Below are 13,148 nucleotides of genomic sequence, written 5' to 3'. Positions count from 1 at the left end.
CCTGGTGAGATTCTGTGCAGAGATTCCAGACATACCATACCTGAGCTTTTCATTAAAAACAATGAAATAATAAATTTGAGTTGCTTTAAACCACTAAGTTTGTGGCAAGTTTTTATACAGCCATAGAAAACTGATAAGGATGTCAAAGGTTTAGATGCAAAGGAAATGGCATCAAGGAATGGAGAATGAGCTGATTGCAGAACACAGAAGGATGACTGGGCAGGATGGGGGACCCACTGAGGTTGGCCGTCATAACTTCAAAGTAAGACCTGTCAGAATTGGGAACTTGGATAAAGGCAAAGATAAGTTAGGAGTTAGATTTAACTCAGATTATGGGTTGGCCACTTAAACACATGTAAGGAGAAGGGAACAAGTGAGATAAATTTGTATGCAAAAGAATGATTGTTTCAATCCCCCAAACTGGCAAAGGAGAAGAGTGAGGAGAAGAAGAGGGTAAAACAGTGAAAACTCAAATCCACTGGGCTGAATGTCCCAGTGGGGTTTAAAATGTGCAAGGGCATACATGTAGGAGGACTCTGAAAAGTGCGAGTCTGCAATTACAAGTTACTTGGCCCTTAGATTTTATTTTGATTAGATCCTTTCTTTGTCCAACATTGCATCACTTTTCCGGGCCTGAGTTTTGACCAAACTGTTCACTAAGCTGACTTCTTTTTTCTTCACCTCCTTTGTCTGAGGGCTGTTACATCATTTATGAGTCCCTTCTCCCAACTTTTGGGGATAAATTTCTCTGAGAGTTATCTTCTTGGCAGAGTGAGGAGAAAAGGGTAAAACAGTGAAAACTCAAATCCATTGGAAGCCTTCTTTCAGGAAAGGTTTTTAGGCACATGTACCTTAATATTGGCAATCCAAATATTCTCAATAATTTTGGAATAAGCCTTTGCCTTTGATAAAGAAAATTTTTCTCTCAGAAGTTTAGAGAAAGAAGATATTTTTGTTTTCTGTAAACCAGAGTATTCTCTGATTCCTCTAAAACAAGGGCCTGCAAACCAGGGACTATGGGCTGTACTTGCCCCATCACCTGTTTTTGTAAGTAAAAGGTTTTTGAAACAAAGCCACACCCATTTGTATACATATTGCTCAAAGCTCTTTTGCACTACAGCAGCAGAATTGAGTAGTTGCCCTGAAGAAGTTACGGCACACAAAGCCTGAAATATTTAAAACTGGTCTCTTTCAGGAAACATTGATAATTTCCAGACGTAGAGGAATAGGCTTTGGGAAGATAAAAAAATGAGAAAAGGCATAGTATAGAAGAGCTATATATATCTTCAAAGAAACACCTTTTTAGTTTTGATTAACTCCATTGTTTTTTTGTTTGTATGTTTATTTGGAAGGTTGCTTTTCATTTTATGAATTTCTGACCTGAGCTTTTATGATTTCTTTTTTCCAGCTTTGGGTTTACTCTGCTATCTCTTTGGCTTTATTGTGTTCTGAATTCTATTGAATTTACACAGGAGATGGTCAATTTTCATGAATGTTCTATGTACACTTGATAAGAATGTACAGCCTCTTTGTTGGTGACAACATAAAAATATGTAACAATTTTTATTATATTTATATATATATGATATGTAATAATAATAATAAATATATATATCATATATTTATACCAGTTGTGGCTTGAAAGTTGTTCATTTTATTTCTACTATTTTAATGGGCCCTTTCAAAAATTTGACATGCATATTTAGGCCTCACATTATTCTCTCTCTAGTCTATTACCAAATAATGTAAATTCCTTAAATATTTTAATTCCAATATTCCTCCCTTCCATCATCTATGTTTTTGTCTGGCATTTCAATTTCAACTTGTTTTCTGAAATCACAAAACTTGTCTTACAGTCAGAAGTAGAAGCTTCTAATTTCTTCCGTGGCCTTTTACTCTGTGAAAGTTGGGGATCTTCTGTGTTCTTGCTCTTTTTTGTTTTTTTCATTTGTCCTCCTCTAAAGTTAAAATCAATCTTGATTTCATTTCTTCATATCACTTTTATGTTTCTTTTTCTTCACTATTACTTCCCCTTCTTCTACATCGGTAGATGTTACCATTAACTCTAGCCTGAAGCACACCTGAGATTCCTAAGGGTCTTTCTGTCTCTAGTCTTGCCCCTGCCAAGCCACACTATCCACACAGCAGCCAGAGAGGTACTTCTTAACAAAACATGGCCTCTTGCTTAGAACTGTTCAGAGATTCCCACTGCCTTTAGGAAAACTAGAAACTCTTTAACATGGTTTAACAGGATGCTACCTCCATGCCTAGTCTTGCTTCTGTCCACCTCTCCTCTGTTCATTCTGTTACCAGCTGTTCTGGGCATCTTACAGTTTCTTGAACACAACTGGGCTGCTATGTGAGTATCTCCTTGTAACTGGAGCGTAATTGTCTGTGTTTTCTTGGTTAATTTTTATTCATCCTTCAGACCTCAGCTTTGAAGTCATTTCCTTTAAGAAGAATACTCTGAAATAACTTCTATTCTAGGTGTCGTGTTCTCTACAGTTGTTTGGTATGAGACTACCTCTTAGTAGCCTTTGGCTGATTATACTGATTGCTTTTTAAATTTTTCATGTTTCCTGGGAGACACTGAAATCTGTGATGGCAGGAATCAACTCTATAGTGCTTCATATACAAAACCACTTAATAAATATTTGGTTTTTAATATTGAGTGGATTTCTGAAAGCATAAATTATTAGAGGTGTTTTTCTGGTAGAGGTGTTCCACTGCCTTTAGGAAAAGTTGCTTCTGTCTACCTCTCTTCTGTTCACTCTGTTTCCCTGGAAAAACTTTTGTTGAAAAATGTACTGGGAAATTATTGTAAAGGGGAATTCGATAATGAGTGGGTTGATTTTGCATCCTTCAAAGGGGAAAGAAATGGGAACTTCACAAGCCACCAAGGTGGTCAGGTAACCTGGCAACCTGTCTAATGATACTAAATAGCACAGCATATTATCTATAATGATAAAACAGACAAGAGAAGATTGAGAGCTCTAGAAACAGATATGGAAAACTCTTCTCTCTAGAATTCTGGGAATGTATGATCTTGAGATAAATCACTTAATCTCTTGATGTCTGGTTTTAGCTATTGAGTATATAATGAATGATTATTCTTAACTACTGCATGGGGTATTGTGAGACTTAATTTGCTAATGTTTATAGAGTGCTTCAGATTGTCTGATTAAAAGCATGAAGTATCATCATTATACTATAAAAGAGTATGTGAAATTTTATTTTAATTTCATAAATATGAAATTACACCTTTCTACTTTCACTTAAAATGTTCTGCAATTTATACACATAAATTGGTGCATGTTTGAATCTAGGTCTCCAGGCACTCATGTTAACTGTTCTTATTACTGACTATAGACTTGTCTGCATTTCTATTGTCCTGAAAGTTCACAAGACTTTGATTAAAATAAGCCTGAAATGGCACAATTCCTTTTTTTTAAGTTATTGCCCATCTAAGTGGGGAGTGCTTATTGATTACTTTTTCTTTTCAACCTTTCTTTTTTGTGTGAGAATAATTCCCTCATTTTTAAATGTGATTAACTTTCTATATATGACAATTTTCTCCCCACATTCTTAAATAGCATCTCAACTACAATTTTGTACCTGGTCAGTGAAAGTCTACAGGCTCAATTATTTTTCCAGGAGGCCCGTTCTGCTCCTGACCTTGGGAATTCATTGTGATGCTCCTATTGTGCTTCCCTTATATTCTGAATTAATTTCCTTTGCGTTTCTTGGCTTATTACTGTTCCTCCAGAATCTTACTTAGAAATATGTATAGGAGGTGAAATTTTGGCAATATTGCCTGTCTAAAAATGCAATTATTTTACCTAAACACTTAATTGATAGCTTGAATATAGGATTCCAGCCTTCCAGCAGTGCTTCACTGGAAGTAATCTTCAAAATGTTACAGAATTTCCCCATTTTCTTCTCATTTCATTGTTGCTATTTTTATTTCTGATCCATATTTTGTTTTCCTGAAAGGTTTCAGGTTTTCTTTTACCCTCAATGTTGTGAAATTGCGTGATTATGCATATGGGTGATATTTCTTGTTTGTTTACTGTGTTTGGCACTTAACCTGGCAACTTACATCTTTTGGTTCTGTGAATTGTATGTACTGCTTCTTTGCATTGTTGCTCTCTTTTTATGATTTATCTTTTTTCTTTTTCTTTTTTTGCTTTCCGAAATTTTTGTTATTGGATATTGGAACCTCTGGACCTGTTCTCTCATTTTCTTATCTCTCCCCTCACCTATTACATCACTTTGTCTTTTGCTATTCATTCTGAGTAGTTTATTAACTTATATTTTCCAGCTTTAATTTCTTTTTAAATTTTACTTTATCTCGAATATACAAAGTATACATAAGTTTTCGCTGATGGTTCCTCTGTTATGACATTTCCTTATTTCATGATTGCATTATCTTTTCTTAAGATAGTAAATCTGTATGTTTGTATATGTGTATTTCATATATATATACACACATGCATTATATATATGTGAGGGATATGTGTATATACATGTATGAATAAATGATGTATGCTTTGGATGGTATATGCCAATAGTCCTTAAACTTTTTCATCTCAGGAACCCTTTATTTTATCCAAAATTATTGAGTATCTCAAAGAGCTTTTACTTATGTAGACTATATATTGATATTTAACATATTAGAAAGGAAAGCTGAGCCTTATATAAAATATTTATTTACTTATTTAAAATATCAGTAATAAACCTATTGCATGTTAACACAAGTCTTACTTATAAAGCATAACGATATTTTCTAAAATAAAAATAATGTAGTGAGAAGACTAGATTTATATGTATAGATATATAAATCTATTTGCAAATTTTTTTCTTTAGTGGCTTACTATAAGACAGTTGAGTTCTCATAACGGCTTCTATATTCAATGTGTTGTGATATCATATATTACGTAACTCTAAAAAAACTCTATATACTCATGAGAGTATGAGGGTGAATGAGGAAAATGTCTTGCTATTATTATGAAAATAGCTTTGACCTTGCAGACCTCCTAAAAAGGCAGCAGCAATTCCCTGGGGCCTCCAGACCATGCAGGTTAAGAACTGCTGCTGTAGATACAAACACACAATGGTGTGCACACCCTTTTTTAAAAAAAGTTACCTTGTCATGTTTTATTTTATTTTCTCCAGACTTCAGGCCTTGTTTGTTTTGTTTTGTTCTCTCTTTTTTATGCTATCTGATAACAGTTGGCTGACAGTCCACATTTAAGAACAAAATCTGAAATACTGGTTGGACACTGTCTTTGGGGAAAGAATTTTCAACTAGTGATTTCATCCTAGAGCACTGGCTCTCATCCCTATTAGGTGCAATGATCATTTTTTTAAAAGCAAATATTTTATAAATTTACTTCCACTACCCTGAAATGAAAAGCAGAGTTAGTATAACTTTACCTGTCAACACATATAATTTCCCCAATAGCTATGTCATGCCGTAACTATAATGTAAAAAAGGAAATAGCTGGAAGTCAGTAATAATAAAATAAAATGTATTTCAAGATGTAAACCATTAGGCATGGCTGCCCTGCACTTCACTGAGGACAGAGTGAAATACTTAGCTGCTTGCACATGCTTCTGGAATTTCTAAAGGCGACAGCTGCAAACACAGGCTGATGCAGATATGTTGGTGGGTAGCGCTGACGTCTTAAACACCATGAGCAGCATTTCTCTTGATGATGTGATTTTATGAAATGGTGAAAACCTCTTGGTTAAACTCCAAACCAAACACTATGCCATTTTGCTTCAATTTGTAATTGCATCCCTGAAATACTTCATCTATTTGAAGGCCATGCTAAAATACATTGTGTTTATATGCCAAAAAGTTTATTGTTTCTTGGTAAAACACAGTTCTGCCCTGGATTTCAACACAGCTTTAAACATTTATTTTCCCTGTATGATGTCTACTGTGTCATCAGAAAGTCTTCAGGGAAGGCAGGATAATTCTTCACTGGGAGAGAGTTTCATACATGAGATGGTGTCAGGATTTTGATTATTACCCATTAGATGCCAGGAGTCTCCTAATCATTGCAGCAACCTGCACATTTCTAGCTCAGCACTCCTCCAAGAAGTCTTGCTCTGTGGTGATCAGATCAAGAGCCAGAATTTTGTTTGGAGATCTTACAAGGTGGTTCACCCATCAATTACTTCCTTTATATATAAATTAGCTCCTCATTCCCTCTGAGACTTGTGTGCCTGACCTTAAAACTCTTGGTTCCAAGTCTTTGGAGCACGGGAGGTAAGGGTGGGCCGACTGTCTGGTGGAGGTTAATGATCAAAAGAACCTGCTTTTTATACAAACTCTCAGTCGTCTTCCTGGTTACAAGCTTTTAGGGCTCCTGTCTTTAGTTATACTTAGTGCTTTTCATTATTTTGGAGGGGAAACTGGCTTTTTTCTCCTCACTCTCCCTTCTGTAGGCACACAAGTCTTGGCATCCTCTGGTCTTCCCACCCACTCCTTCATTTACTTTCATTTTTCCAAAAATTTGTTGACATCCCTTATCTGCTGTTGTTTTTTCCCAGTTCTACACTTTGAAGTTTTAAATATTTTTATTAGTTTACACTTTTGGAAGTTAAAGAAGTTTAAGAAACAACATTTAATCAATGATATTGAATTGGAAGTCCGTTGTATTAATTTTGTAATTAGAAAAATCAATATCATTAAGGCATGGTTGAGACAAAGGATTTAGAAAAGGAAAGCCTAAGAGATTTTTCAGCTGTTTGTTTGTATTCTCTAAACTTTAACATCACAAAGCTATGTGTCTGAACCATACCAAAGTCTCTATTCTATTACAAGTACATTTTTAATAGAACTATGCCTAATATAACTAGGTTTTCACCTACAGCTGATAAAAGACAACAGTCCACTGAGGAATGTCCCTGCATTGTCATAAAAACTGCTATCATGGCAGTTATTTATTATATTGATTGTTGGTTCCTTATTATTATTATTATTATTTTTACTCAGCGACAAGAAATATTTGTACTGACAATGAGAAACTTTCAATTTTCTGTTTTTCTTTATTTTTTGATCTGAAGAAAAATTGCTTAAAGATTAGTTTTACGCTTAATTTTTATATCTTCCCTAAATCTGATATATTAAAATGGTTTATTTCCCTTACTTTTACCCTTTATATTTTATGAAGCTTTTAAACTTTTTCCATACGGTTTGTAAACTCCAAGGAATTCTACCTTCATAAGTAGGAGATATTCAAATAAATCCATAAAAATAATATATAAGTAAAATTCTGAAATAGTATGCTAGGTTAAAGAAGAAAGAATGGATTAAAAGTAAAAATGAAATTATTATCATAATTACTAATTGTACAAGTGGTTGACGGATCAAAAACTTTAGAGACCAGGAGATTTTCAAAATAAAAGGGTTTATTGAGCCTTTTCAGATACTAAGCGGAAAGAGGACTGAGTCCTGGGACAGGCAGTTTCTGCTTCATGAGCAGCAAGACCGATTAGCAGAAGCAACTTATCTGCCAGACTCAAGAAACAGGGCACCTTTATAGGAGGTCTCAAGGAAGGAAACCTCTCAATTTAGATTGTTTATAGATGAGGAAACATGCTAATGCTAAGCTGGGAAATTCTGAGGATAGGTAGTTAGTACCAGAGCAGACTTGCAGTAGGGTGTTTGGATGAGGGTTAGGAACTGTTCATGTGTCAGAGGGATGAGTGGTTCTGGGCCTTTTAGACAACTATTGACCTGACTTAATTTGGGAACCTGAAGCCTCTGGTTAGCTATAGCCTGTGGCTGTGGAGTGGTTACCTTCCCTTCTCTCTCTCCACTACTCTCTGGCCCTTATGTCACTTAACAGGACATCTCAAAATTTTTCCTATCATGAGGTGCAACTGATTCTACTGGTAATCGGAAATATTGCAATCTGTTGGGTGTCTCATCTTCTGTTATCTCCCTTGGCTTCTCCAATCATTTTCGACTCATGTTAGAAGCGAAGCGGCTACCACCCCGGCCTCCTCTTCCTCAGGGCTAGTCTTTGCTTTGCTCTGTGTCTGACTATTGTTTCCTCCTTCTGGCCTCCTGGACACTTTGTGAAATCAGTGGTGAGGTGAGAAGAAGGTATTTTTTCACATATAGTATTCCAGACTGACTGGAAAAAAAATCCAGTGAAATTTAAGAAGACGTTTAAGTATGTTAAAGGATGATGAGACTCCCATTCAGAATCCGACATAAAAAAACAAATTGTGTTTTTTGCTTACTTTTATAAGGGAGCTTTGCTGGACTCAGGCAAAATCTTTCATCAAGCAAACTACTGATCTTACATAGGATTTTAGAGAAGCGTAGAGTTCAGAGACTTGCAGATGTTCAAATGCATGAGTATCCTGATGTCATCAGAGTATGGTTATTGGGGTCTGACTCCTTCGGTTTGGTTGGTTCTGAGAGGTGTATTAATTGGATGGGATTTGTTCCTAATTGGCTACTTCGGAAATAAGGAGCATCATGAATTGGCTGGGTTTTAAAGTGTTTATTGGTCGAATGACCTTAAACTAGTTCTGGTGGCTTCTTGTCACCATGGCTAAAAAACATTAGTCTTTTCCTACTAGTGTGGGAACTTTTTAAATTCCCAGTCCCCATATTTGTCTCCCCTCAGTCAAAGCTGCGGGATATCATTAAGGATTGTCCAGACCTTCACCTCTATTGTTAACTCTTCTTAAAGATGGGGTTTCATTAGTGAAGATCTGATGTTCAGCTTGTGTCAACTGGCATGATTTCATATTGGTTTTCTTTTCTCTTTGAATCATTTATTGAAACATCTGCCAGGACAGTGCCAGTGTCAAAGAATTTGAGACACTGGACAATTGATATTAAATGACTGTGGGACAAACAGGATTAATTAGAAGTGCTGTAAGCAGGGACTAGATTACATACACTTCAGTACCGTAATTTAAGATTTTTCAGGCATGACCAAAAAAACAAGTACCAGTGATTACTATGTAGCCAGGCTACCTTTTCTTTAGGCTTAGATACCTATTGTTTTATTATACCTATAATATTAATTCAGTATAACTTAAAGTGTTAGAATGGTTTTGGTGGGCCAAAAAAAGTCTGACACCATTCAATTATCTGTAACTGTTCTTTGATGGTCTTGGTGGGAGCTGTTACTGTGTGTGGTCTTCTCTTTGCTCTGAAAATCTTGGGTTAATACTCAACTTCCATGAATCATCTGCTTCTAGGATTGTTTCAGACACCCTCAGTTCTCTAATAGGTGTTATTTTCCAGCTCTGCTAAGGTTCCATTTTTTTTTGCAGTTCAGGTTCATTCAGGGATTGTTTTATTTATTATCATAGACTTAGCATCCAGTTCCTACCTGGTAATGTCAATTTGGAAAAATCTTTAAAGTATAATTATAGAATTATTGATTTTTCAGATGAATTAGCATATTATAGTTAGCTTAGTATCAATAATCTCAGGTATTGAGAAATGCCTTAAAAGACTTACTTCCCGAATAGAGTTACTTATTTTAGCCTGTTTTTAAATGCTGCTTAAAGCATCTTCTCAGTAAACTGTGATTTCTGAGTTTGCATTACATATTTATTTTCTAGGACTGCTGTGAATTGATATTGTCAGATTTCTACATTACTGTGTTTTGTGTGCTTTGGAAATAACTAATTAAAGCTTCTCAAAATTTTTAAACAATAATATACTTTAATAAGTAATATTTCATGTACTTAATACATGTCAGTGCTCAGAGTTGTGTGAGGTACCATTCACCAAAGATAAAATTTAATAAAAACTCTTTATAAAAGAAAACACAACGCTTGAATAGAATGAATGTTTTTGAATTAAGTGAATTTAACTTTTGCAAGAATAAATCCATATTCCTGTAATGGTCTTCCTAACTTATAGCTTTCATCACTACAGCCATAACCATGTAATGGTGGGTACTTTTCTGTCATATACCCTGCCTAAAATTTTAGGAATTATTTTTGTTTCAAGAAAGATAAATTCTAAGATTTAAAGTAATGTGTAATCAATTTTTCTTGCATTCATACTCAGTACAAATATCCTTCCTTGTTACACTGTGAAAGTCACTGCTGGTACCAAAATCTTTTATCAATGGCTATTTTATCCATGAGAGTTCTCTCCAGTAAAATTCTCTCCAGAAACCACCTCAATTATTGCAACACAAGAAATGTAATATAGTGAATGAGGGAAGAGTTGAGAAGCCTAATGGGAAATGCTAAGACAATCCACAGATTAGGAACAGAAGGAAGCTGCTGTGAGAAGGTTGAAAGGAAGACATGGTGTTACAGCCTAAGGGCCAGTGTCACCTACAAATGCTTCATCAGTGGAACTGTCTGGCAGGAGCAGGAGCCACTGAGAAGATGCATCTGCTGCCAGAGGTCACACTTTAGGCAGAAAGGAAGGAGAAAAACCCAGCTTCTCCTTTTCTCCCACCCACCCGTATCCTGCCAAGGGTGCCCATTGGCTGAATTTAGCTAGAAGCCAGCTCACATGGAATCTTGGGAAGTGAAACCCACAGATGTCAACCTTCCTGTGAGGGGAGGGTAAGAAATAAATCTTCCTGGGAATGTGCCCAGAGTAGGCACTAGCTGGTCACCCCTGCTTTTTGGCATCTATTTTCATTTTTCTATTGCATTTGCGTCTCATATAATTTCATAATTTGGCACCAAGGTGTTGGTTTAAAAAAATGAGTCAACTTTCTATTATAAATGAAATATGCTGTCAATATCCCCTAATGAAAGATCCCACTGCATCCCCTCTTTGACCCTCTAATGTTACTTCTGATGGATAGCTCAAGTCACTTGGTGTCTTGTGATTAGTCTTTTAAAGAGCCCACTAGAGGCTAGAAGCTGCTTCTAAAAGCAGAGCATTTATAACCAAAGGAAGCCAGAACTTTACTCCAGAATCTTAGGATTCTGATTCTCCTTTTGGGGCTTTCCAGATGCTCTCTGTAGGTTTTTACTTGCTGCCAGCACTTGGGGAGGATCATTGGTATCTGCTAGATCACTGGACTTGAGTGACAAGACAGTTTGGACCTGCTGGAGAGACATCTATTGCTCTCGACTCCATTTAAAAGTGCAAGCAGAGTAGCTTCAGTAAATGATTAGAGAAACACACAAATGTGTGAAATGTGTTGGTCATAACCAACAAAACATCATTTTCTATTTCTCTATGATCAAGTACATTTGAACCCCTGCTCTTTGAGGAAGTCTATCAACCCTGGATACTGGCTTGTGATAGGTTGTATTAGTCTTTCCCCCAGTTCTTCTCTTTCCTGAAGGTGTGTCCTTAGCCAATGACTTTGCATTTTGCAACAAATACAGCGTTCACGTCTAAAGGAAGATCCTCTTTCCTTTACTCCTCCAGAAGTGTTGCTCCTGCAGGTACTCCCCGATAACTTTTCTCTATGCCTGTCTCCAACACAGCTTTTGTTTCTCTGTGGAGTCCATCAGAGATGGTTGGTGCCTGGAGTAGCAAACAGTAATGAGATTTGGAGCTGGAGCACTGGAGATGCGTAAAGCACATGCTGTGTTAATGCAGTTGCTGAGAATTTCACTGTTGGTGAGCTTGTATGAGGTAAGAGTACAAGGGGATTCACTGGTGGGCACAATATCTCAGGATTTTGAGAGGTTGAAAGGAGCATTAATTACCAGTATGGTGGAATCAGAAGCTCTTTCTGAGGACCAGCGAGGCATTTCAAAAAGTCAGTGAAGGATGGGGTAAATACGGTAATTGAAGGGTAAGTATAAAAGTCAGAGGGCCCCGTGGGTAGCATATAAAAGGACTCATCTTCTGCAACTGGAGTGCAGAAAATGAGAGGAACAAACATGGGAATTAAATGTAATAGTAGCTGAGCTTCTGAGAAGGTTGAATTCTTCGCCCTGGAAAAGCTGCCGTCTCTGGTCAAAGAAGTAAGAACCTGCGAGTTGGAATTAGGATATCTGGATCAATGCCCTCACAAAACTTGTTTCTCCAGATCCCTTAACTCTTTGTGCTTTAGAAGTGGCCTGATGCTTTGTGTTAAAGGCCAATATTTTCTCTCAACGTTTTTTGCTTGAGGCTGAGGCAGAGGACTCCTCTTTGAAAGGAAACACGCACTACCTATTTTAAGAACCATCCTTATCTACCTCTCTCCTGGCTTCCAGACCAGTAACTAGGGTTAAGGCACAATCTAATTCGTTGAGAAAATGCTGTGCTTATTAAGGGGAAAGGAAATCCAGAGGAGTGGTGTTAGCAGAAGTGCACTAGCAGAAGCTGGGAGAATGCAGACACAGCCTGAGGGTGCGGGATCAGAGCAGCACGGGAGAAAACATTTAAACTATGGGGCAAGGCCTTGGGTCAGGTTAGCAAGCAGGTTTTTAGAGGAAGCTGGAAAATGGGGAAGAAACTGTTTTAGGACTTAGGAAAATGTCAGCGCATGAAATCTGGTTGTGTAACATTTGGAAAACGATGGCCTCTGATGATCTAGAATATAAAGAATGAACCTGATGTACAAGTAGAGTAGGGGGAGGATTTCATGAAGTCAAATGTTGAAAGCATGACTCCATTTGATAAATTACCATAAAGAAATGTATGAGTCCAGAAGAGAAAAAAAATAGAAAGACCAAAGATAGAAGGATTGAAAAGTGAAATTGTTTATCATCAATTCAAAGGTAAGACCATTACATTGCAGCCTTTAGGAAAGGAGGGAATCCACTGAAGCATGACTTCAGAATAAAGACAAGTCATGGTTATTGTTAGGAACTGGGAGAAGAAGGAAACTAAGAATATACATGAAGTCAAAGAGCTGGTGGGGTTAGAATGAATAAGACCTGACAGGTCCCAAAGTCTGGTTCTTTCTTCACTGCCTTCATAATCAAGTCTCAGCTTCTTAACTTTAACTTACAATGACCTTCTGTGTTTAAGCTTAGCTCTCTAGATCTCATCTCTCACCATTCTTCCTTTAAACATTACGCTCTAGTCATACCGAACTCTCTGAAATTTCCCCTGCATGCCATTCTTTTTCTTTTATGTTGACCTCTGCACTGATTTTGGATTATTATCTATCTCCCCTTCTCTCCCACTTCTTCACCACAATTTGTTCTTGTCTACGCATATCCACTTAAACCAGACAGATGGA

The sequence above is a fragment of the Manis javanica genome, chromosome 15 (genome assembly GCF_040802235.1).
Source record: "Manis javanica isolate MJ-LG chromosome 15, MJ_LKY, whole genome shotgun sequence".
In the NCBI taxonomy this organism is placed as follows: domain Eukaryota; kingdom Metazoa; phylum Chordata; class Mammalia; order Pholidota; family Manidae; genus Manis; species Manis javanica.
This window is presented reverse-complemented; position numbering follows the sequence as displayed.